Raw genomic sequence first — 9782 nt, 5'->3', positions numbered from 1 at the left:
GAGGGCTAGAGTTAGAAATCTGAAAGACACTATAAACCATGGGGCTCTTATTTAGGCTAAGAGGAGAGAGAGCAGAGAACAGAGCCCAGAACAGAACCTAGGGGAAAGGAAATGCTAACGAAGGAACTAATAGAAGGGTCGACAATGAAGTATGAATTGAAAAATGAAGTGTGGTAAAAACATTTTTTAATATTTTAGAAACAGGTGATTTCTCTGCAGTCAGTGAAGCCACCTGGGTTCCTTGGATGGTGGATGCCCAGAGAGCAGTGGCTGTGAACTGCAGCCTTCTCAGTAGTGTATGCAGCCTGGTGCTTGTATGTGCCACCCTAAGGGACCTTAGAGACACCATTTCCTGTGGATGGTTGTGTATCTGATCTCCTGCCATCCTCAATCTAGGCTCCAGAGAGGCATGCGGGTGCCTTCAGGAAACCCCACAGGATAGTGGCAGGTCATTGTGTCCATACCAACCAAGCTGCAGAACAAGGAACATGTGAAAGAGGCCTTACACGGGCCAAGTTCAAATTCCCTGGCCACCAGAAGAACCACATCTGAAAGAAGTAAGCCTTCACCAAGTTCAATGCAGACAAATTTGAAGACCTGGTGGCCAAGAAGCGCCTCATCCCTGAGGGCTACAGGGTAAAATACATCCGGAATTGCAGGCCCCTGGACAAGTGGCAGGCCTTGCAATCCTGAAGGCTTCCACCGTGCAGCCCTCCTCTTCACAACGAGTTCTTCAATAAATCTCATCTCTGCTCCCTCCTAGGAGATTCCAGGAGGAGGAGAAGCAGGGTCAAACACTAAGAGGTTAAGTAAAATGAGGATTGGAAATACCCACTGACTTTAGCGATAGAGGGTTAATAGCTCGTAGCAAGAGCAGCAGTGGGAAGAGAATTAAAAAGGAGAGGCCTGCTGCCTGGAGTTGAAGAAGCCTTTCTAATAGGACCTTTATCATACTTGGAGTTAACTTGTACCTCACTGTCTCACAGCTGCTAAGAGGTCCATGGAATCACCTGTCAAGAAACAACACCTCTTCACTCCCATCTAGACCAGTAAGGAAAATGTCAGGGAGATAACCTTTGCACTGATTTTTTTTTTTTTACATCTGTTGTACAAATCTCTGCAAAAATGAAATACTGAGTTAACTTGTACCTCACTGTCTCACAGCTGCTAAGAGGTCCATGGAATCACCTGTCAAGAAACAACACCTCTTCACTCCCATCTAGACCAGTAAGGAAAATGTCAGGGAGATAACCTTTGCACTGATTTTTTTTTTTTTACATCTGTTGTACAAATCTCTGCAAACCAATGAAATACAAACACATGCAAGTGCAATGGGTGGTTTAATCTCACAAGGAACTTGAGGAAGCTGTTGTCATCATCGCTTCTGCTGGTCAGAGTCTCAAAGGTCAAGACCACATTGGAGTCTTTCCATTATTGTAAAAGTTAATGAAAGTTAATTATTAAAGCTGACAGAAAGATAATTTGCCCCCTGCCTTACATAACCTATATATAGACATCCTCATACATATGGATGCATACACAGCCTATAGACCCAGGAAGATGGACACTGCCTCTTAGGACAGGATTACTTTATCTCACAAGTTTTCTATGGTTGCTGAAGCTTCTTGCTGAGTGTGTTTCAGGTAGGAACCATATTTATAATCATTTTTCTAAAGTTGATTTTCTATTTCTTGAAAATGTTTTTTTTTTGATCAAAGCCTTTTTAGAAGCTATTGCTATATTTTTCTAGTTTATTCCATGAACATGAATATTTGAATGACTCCACTCACTGGCTAAAAATGTATCTCTAGGACACTGACGATGTGAAGCAAATATTTGAGTAGGCTTTTAGTTACCAAGTAAGTGGTCATGTGCATTGCTAAGGCTTAAATGGCCTTTTCAGAGATAGCAGTGTTTTTACCTTAATTATTCAGATAATTCCTTTAATTCTCCACCCAAATCTGACTTTATAGGTAGATCGTCTGCTCTGAAAGTTTGCAAACAAAGCAGGTATTTAGGAAAAGTTTTCTCCAGGAAATAGAATCTTATGTTAGAAGGGATTTAGGAAGACAACCTAGTCTAGATGTGAGGGCTTTATCTACCAGAAACTCCAGAAAGTCGAAAAGTGAAGAAGGGAAAGGAGAAAAGAGAATAGAAGAATACAGGACAGAGTGAAAAGGGAAGAAAGGAAGGAAACAGCAGGAGAGAGCCCTATGCCAGAAATAGTATTAGATCAGCCAGGGCTAATGACCCTGTAGTGCTCACCCTAACAAGATGCAATCTAGTTCATTGTTTAAACTGTCAGAAAAACATTACAATATTTTTCATATGTACATGTGAGAAGCAGTGCATTAAACCATAACTAAATCTCCTTTCCAAAGTAAATTTGTCAGTCATACAAACAGTGTAGTGAATGTTGGCCGTATAAAGATCATTCCTACTGAGAAATTAGGGAATATCTATTTGATCTCAGAAACAAGTAGTTTGGAATGGGTTGATACATACTTTGCCTCCTTCCTCTGAATAAATGAATAACATATAAATAAATAAATGTATAAAAATTGACTAAATAGCTCAAATTTAATGAAGAAACAATACAGTTCACAAAATGAGCATGGATATTTTTAAATTAATGGAATGACTAGAGCATAACATAATCCTAGGTCTTCTCCACAAGGAAGGTCTTTGTTTCTCCAGACAAAGAGAAAATGGAAGCTCCCCCACCCCCAGCCTGGGTTTCACCCTGTTGAGATACAAAAGGGAGAATAAACTAGGTCACTTCAAGAAGGTGGAAGCCAGGTGTGGTGGCACATACCTGTAATCCCAGTTCTCGGGAGGCTGAGAAAGGAGGATTGCTGCCAGTTCCAGGCCAGCATGAATTAGTAGTGAGGCCCTGTATCCAAAACAAACAAACAAAAAAAGATGGAGCCCCAGATTCACATGTTTTTTGTGGGGCTCTATACTCAAGGATAAGGGCCTTGAGTTCTGTCCTCTGGCCTCTTCCCTCATGAGGTCCCCACATTAACATTTGGTGGAGGGAATTAAGTGGACTGAGACAGTTGTTCACAAAACTTGGCTCCTCATCCAGGTTTTGTAAATAACCGAGATTGGGAAGCAGAGAAAAACACGTGGTAGGGAGAGTTAGGGATTCACAACACCTGGCTTCCTGGCCCGGCTCTGTCACTTGCTAGCTAGACGCTTGAGAAAGTCATTTATCTCCTTTCATCTCACTTTCTTCATTTGTAAATTGTCAAAAATTATACCTGCCTTTTCTGCATGCATCACAGGGTGAAAAGCCCAAGGAAGAAAACAGAAAGTACTCAGAAAGCTGCAAAGCCTTAGAGAAATGGCCAGGGAATCTCTCTTTTCTTTTCTAAGCCCAAACTGAGCTATGGTTCACCTGAACATCTCGCTAATGCTTGAGCCTTTGGGCCAACGAAGTCTTTAGTTTTATTTTTGGATCTCTTACTATCCTTTGAACACAACTCACTCATTTCCCCTTGCTTTCTCGTCAACCTTTCCAAACGTAACTATTCTTTAACATCTACCTCAAGACCCACAGCTCCTTCACGAAATCTTCCTCAACTCCAACTCACAAGCACATCCCCCTTTCTTTCAATTTACTGTCTATACCAATCATCTGGGGGGTACTTCTCCCTTGTGTATGACTCCCTTGGAGTTCACAGCTGCAACACGAATATACCTTTTGCTCATAGTTCATTTGTTCTGACAAACCTTCTTGTGCACTTACTATGTTACGGGACCTTGCCAAAGCAGTAGAAAGCAAATTGAGATCTGCGCCTTTCCATTGGAGAACTTAGTCTTACAGGGGAGAGAAATATAAGCAGGTGATAATAAAGCGCAATATGGAATAGAAATATGTTCAAGGTACTTACAGGAAGGAAATGATTAACTATCTGAGGGACTCTATAAAGCTTTACAACATCTTCTTATCTTGAACAACCAAGTTCCTGACAAACAATTAATGTCTGTTGAAGGAGTGAAGAAATGAATCAATGGTCAGGGACAGCTGAGTGCTTTTAAGCACAGATTGGAATCTTAACAGTGTCGCAGAACACAGATAAAGGAGATAATGTGTGTGAAGACTTGGAGATGCTAAATATGGTGTATTAGGGACCTCCTATATGCATGGAGAAGGACTGAAGAAGTTTGTGAGACAGGTTAGAGCCAAAATAGAAAGGGCCCTGCATGCTGGGGTAGAAAGTTGAGATAGGTAGAGCCTTGTAAAATTATTTTAAAATAAACTAGGGTGAGGATGGAGAGCTGACGCCTGTGGAGATAAGCCCAGAGCAAATACGATGTCCTAGAAAAGTTGACTCCACTATCTTTCCAACAGGTCCTGGTGGATGTTGTCATGGAGGCACAGGTGTAAATTGGGTCTACATTATCAATATTAGACTCAGTGCTGCCCTGTTATCTATACAGTCAAGGCTTAAGTCTCTCCTTTCATACCTTAACCTTCTAACCTTCTTACTTTGACAATAGCCCTATAAGAAAGACAATGGCCTCCCCTTTCTAACTATTGGAAAATCACTTGCTCAGACAGTAAAGCAATGGTCAAGGAAGGATTTGAAGCCAGGTCTCTTTAACTGCCAAATTCTCACTCTTTTCTGCTGCACCTCCTATTCTAAATAGGTTTGACTTCATTTTTTAGCATTATGGGTAATTTAGTGTTAGAATCGATAGAAAATAATAATAAGTTAGGTCTAAGCTAAAGCTAAAACTGAGCTAACTTCCTAGAAGATGATATCACTGCTTATTAAGATACGTAAACAGGCATCTTGAACTAGCAATGAGAGACACATGTCATATTCTTATCTACAAAGGACACTGAACTAAAGATACTCGTATTATCCATATTAATTTGGCCAAAGGAAGAAAACCAAGAACACTTCCTTTAGCCATCTTATCTTGGTCACTGGGGAGCCCCTTCCCTACTCCCAGAATCTTCACCCCAGTCTCATCACCCCGAAACATTCTATGTCAGCTTATTTGCACTCCCCAAGAAATGACTCTGCCTTCGAAAGCAATCTTCAATGTGTTTGTGAGATGCCTGTCACCTTCACGTGATGAGCACTACACGGCAGTAAACAGAGGTGCTTTCTGTGTCCTAAATAATAATGGGCCCATTTATTACTCCCTCAAATACAGTGGACCCTTGAGTTATGACTGGCCTGACATACAAACATCTTGGGTTATGACTGGACTTTTAGTTTTAACTTACAACCACAGTATTGAGTTACAACCTGAATGCCAGCTGCTGTGCCTGCTGATGGTCTCAGATGCAGATTTAACCCTTAAAGAGTTCTGGAAGGAACACTGCGACATCCTATGTGGGCTTAACTGAGAAATCCTGGACCAATGTCTCTCTAAGGACACCAAGATCTGCTTGTATACAGAAGAGACTAAAAGGAGTGGAGAGGAGCCTGAGCCTTCAATTGACCAACCTGAGTTACAACCAGCCCTCAGGAACAAATTGAGTTTGCATGTCAAGGGTCCACTATAACTCAAGTGTACACACATAACACAGCTTAGCTACTCTGCTGTGTTTCAAAAGTGACCAAACAGGAAAAGACAGCATTTCACAGGAAATTGCTACCCAACCCACACTGACAACTTTTTTTTTCAGCTTTTTAAAAAACATGTTTTACTGGGACGGGGGGTGGGTATCTCAGTGGTACAGCTGCCTGCCTCCAAAGCACAAGGTCCTGAGTTCGATCCCCAATACCAAAAAAAAAAAAAATGTTTTACAGCAAAATGTTTGTACTCCTAATCAAAAACATCCACGGACTAATTCAGCATGCTCTCTCTTCACCAGCACCAGTGCCGGGCTCCCTTTGTCCCCCCGCCCGATACTCCTGATCCCCACTATGGACCCTTGTGATGCTGATGCTGTCACCTCCCTGTGTTCTTCCAGCATGACACCAGCTAGACGGGGGCCTTTTCATGCCCTTAACTCTCGTTCCTCTTTAGCTGTTGAACAGGCTCTTGTCTCCATGCTCCCTGGATCAAGTGGCACTGTTAGTTCCCTGTCTCTCCCGCCTCCCACAGGTAGAGTCCCCACTCTCCAGGGACTCATCCAGGAAAGAGGGCTGGCTTACCTCTGGTTTCCACTCCCTGGCACAGGGCTATTTTGAGATCCAAGAGAGGAGAAGCATTCAGGCACACTACAGCATTTCAGTGATGTCCATGCAGAACCTCCTTAGCTTGAATGGACATGGTAGGAAGAGGTGGTGTCATCAAGAGCTGCCTGGTGCAAGAGGGAAGGCATCGCCTGTGGCTGAGCAGGGGCTGGGACATGTTCTGAACACCTCCTGGCTTCAAATCACCACTAATTCGAAATAAATCCTAGCGCTGCTTATGAGCATCTTGGTTCAAACTAGTAGCTTCCCAGAAGAAAGGACAGACCTCTGAAAGACCAGAACACTAGATAAATGCAGAGCAGTAGAAAGGTCAGGGCCACAAGCCACCTCGAAGCAGAAAGGGGCAGGCAGAGTGGAGGTTCCCAGGTAACTGGAGGCCAGGCGGTGACACTCTGTGCTTAGGCTGCAGGTTTGAAACGGGTGAAACCGCTGGGGTGGGGTAGGAGTGGGGGGTGCATGACCATCCCTAGAAATATCAGATTTATTAATAAACCCGAATCACTAATTGAGAGATTGAACTTCAGAAATTAACCCCAGGATTAGATTTCTGCTTAAACAATGAAAAAAAGCAGAGGATGACAAATGCATGTGGCTAAGAGCACCAAGGTATATAGACATATATGTATAAATCTGTGTGTCTGGTTGTGCTATTTGTGTATGTCTATATCACAAAGGGCAGAAATTTAAAGAGTACCTAGTAGGAAAGTAAAGAAAAATGGAAATATTTACAACCTAGCCTCCGAGTTCCAAGATTCTTAGGGGGAAGGGTCCCTGGGAATGAATGTCAGTTCCTCAAAAACCACAGACACCCTAAGAAACCTAGAGGGAAACTGAGCCACAAAGATAGAGCAGAACGCATCAGGGCAGATGTCAATATGGGCGCAATATTTGAAACTGGAACTGTGATTACAGAAACCAAAAACATGTTTGCCCAAGAATTTCCTGGAAAAGGGTAACTTGCTCTAGTGAAAAAATAAGGTAATAAAATCACTTCTGAATTCCTAACTGAAGTAGGTCATCCTGAAGAAGCACAGGAATGAAGAACGACATCCACTGTGGGGTGCTGGGCTCAGGACTGGGTGTTACTTTACTGTTAGAACCCGAGGTGGCAGCTTGGGTGCCAGGGGAGACTGGACTGTGGCTCTCAAGATCTCTCTGTGCCTCTGGAAAGATTTCTTAAGCTGCCCTGTAACATGCCCCTGTCTGCAGGGCCTGGCCAGAGTTCAGGCTCTCCATCCAGCTGGAGGCAGAGGGGAGCCTGCGAAAGAGCTGCCGTCGCCCTCAGAGAAGGCTACATGAAGTCAGTTCCACTGCCATCGTCACTGGCAAAAAAAAGGAAAAACACAAAATTTTAAAATTAGACTGTGGATTAGCAGAGAGAGAACACACAACTGGTCTGGGAGGAAAAGCACGTTTGGGACCATGAACTTTTTTAGGGAAGAGAACTAAAGAGATTGTGTGAACTCCTTGTGGGAAGGTGACTGAAATACTGAAGAGTGGACAGCGCCCTTCCTCCCTCTCTCCCTCCCTTCCTTGTTTCCTTTGTCTCTCTGTGTGTCTCTGTCTCTGTCTGTCTCCCTGCCCCCCATCCATAGCACATCTGACAGAAATGACCTAGGCTGACACAACTTCTGAGCTGTTCTGGAAAGACAGACGCACTAGACAGCCCTTGTAAGACAAGCAAGACCTCATGAGACCTTGACCATGGATTGTAACTGGTGAAATAACAAAAATAAACAAGCTGAAACACCAGACAAAAATTCATACCACCTACAGCCCTGAGCAAGCCACATATTTCATGAGCAAGTTCTTCCGACAGTGGGAAATCCTACGCAGTCAGTCAGGTACAGCACCTGGAAATGGAAAGACGTTGGAAGGATGAAAGGGGATAGGGGATGAGATATGGAGAAGACAGCTCTTTGGCCAAGCGAGAGGCTCGGAAAGAACAGCAAAAGCAGATCTAAAAGTCATAATAAAATGTAAAGGCTTCCAGATTCTGAGGGCCAACCTAGAGGGTGAGGCACAGGACTTCACTGTGTTTGGAGAAAGCCAGTGAAGGCTATTAGAAGATATTGGGGAGGTGGGGCAGGAGAGAAATGGATGGTCAGAGAGAGGTCAGGCAAGGCCAGGGGTTGAGCCCAGTATCTGACTCCTGATTAGAACAGACATGCTGCAAATACCTTTCAGCATGAGAGAGCACTGTGTAATAAGATACAACTTGGCTTGAGATAATTCAGTCACTGAGATTTAAGTCAGACGACAAAACTCTGGGCATTATGGGAAGTAATACAAGCTGAGATGGGGGATTCTAGCAGAATAGAGAAACTGCCTGTCATAGAAGAAACAGCAGTCTAAAAATGGAAGACCTTTTTGACACTCTAGCTGTAGGACCCAAGAGAAAGAACTTTGAATTTGGCGTTTGTAAGAGGAACATAATAATAATAGTAAATGTCTCAAATAATTGTGAATGCTAAATTGGTGATGTGCATAAAAGGATTTTTGTAAAACTGATTTTCCTTCTGTACTAGGGATTGAACCCTGTGCCTTTACATAGAGCTACATCCCCAGATCATTTTTTAAATTTTATTTATTTTTAAAATTTTAAGACATGGTCTCACTAAATTGCCAAGTTGCCAAGACTCAGTTCAAAGTTTTGATCATCCCGTCTCAGCCTCCCAGAAGTCTGGGATTACAGGTGTGTGCCATCATACCCAAAGAAAAATTGATCTTCTAAGTATAATAGAAACAGTATTGTGATAAGAATAAACATTTAGACAAGCAGAGAATGCTAATCATTACAATAATAGCTATCATTTGATGAATACTTACAGTGTGAGAGACACAAGGGTAGATGCTTTGAAAACATCTTCATTTAATTCTATGGCCATGTGGAACTTGGGTATCTTTACTCCAAATATATGAGGCTGAGGGATGTTAAGTAATTTGCCCAAGGACTTTCCTTAAAAAGGACCTTGTCATTTGTGAAGTAGGTAACCAAGTCATACTCAGTTTGGGTCATAATTTCCTCAACTATAAATTGTAAAACTCTAACTCCCAGAAAAAAAAAATAAATGGACAATATCTTTGAATTGCACAAGTTAAAAACATTTTATAAGGTGTTATAAAAGTTACAATGGGTACATTAAGACAGACTTGATTGGAGTTAGGAGCAATGAATGGACTTTTAATCTGTCCCATTAATGCAAAACTATAACTTTGGAAACATTTCTAGGAAAAAAAGTCAATCAGATGGTTTCACTTTACAAGTAGCAAATAACTGATTAGTAAACAGTCCATTTCTATTGTTTGGTGGGTTTTTTTTTTGCAATTTTTCAATAAAATAAAATAAAAAGCTTTGTTTACTTACCCAAAGGACCTGTGTCCAGCTCACTAGAGAAAAAAAAAGTGATAGCACTGTCACAAAGCACAATCCAGGTCCCTTAATCTTGCCTCTTTTGATCTCAAAAGGTGGTAACATTCAGTTCGGAGTTCATTCATCTGTAAATTGCATCACATTATCTCTGAGTTATTTAAGAAGCAAGTTCTGTTCGGTTTCAGGCATTTCAACCTGCAAAAGGCAATAAGAAGTGTTCACCACGCAGCTCCAAAGGTCTTCCA

General features: G+C 42.1%; 1 non-coding gene across 1 annotated transcript; it reads left to right on the top strand.

The window, feature by feature from the left end:
• The first annotated feature begins 213 nt into the window (after window positions 1–213).
• On the top strand, window positions 214–348 carry LOC117284184. The gene has a single exon (XR_004515284.1). It is a non-coding gene; the product is annotated as a small nucleolar RNA SNORA70 (small nucleolar RNA).
• The last annotated feature ends 9434 nt before the right edge of the window (window positions 349–9782 follow it).

The sequence above is a fragment of the Fukomys damarensis genome, unplaced genomic scaffold (assembly GCF_012274545.1).
Source record: "Fukomys damarensis isolate Sample0158 unplaced genomic scaffold, DMR_v1.0_HiC HiC_scaffold_4, whole genome shotgun sequence".
Classification (NCBI taxonomy): Eukaryota; Metazoa; Chordata; class Mammalia; order Rodentia; family Bathyergidae; genus Fukomys; species Fukomys damarensis.
Note: the sequence above shows the minus strand (reverse complement) of the source record. Positions and strands in the feature narration are given on the sequence as shown.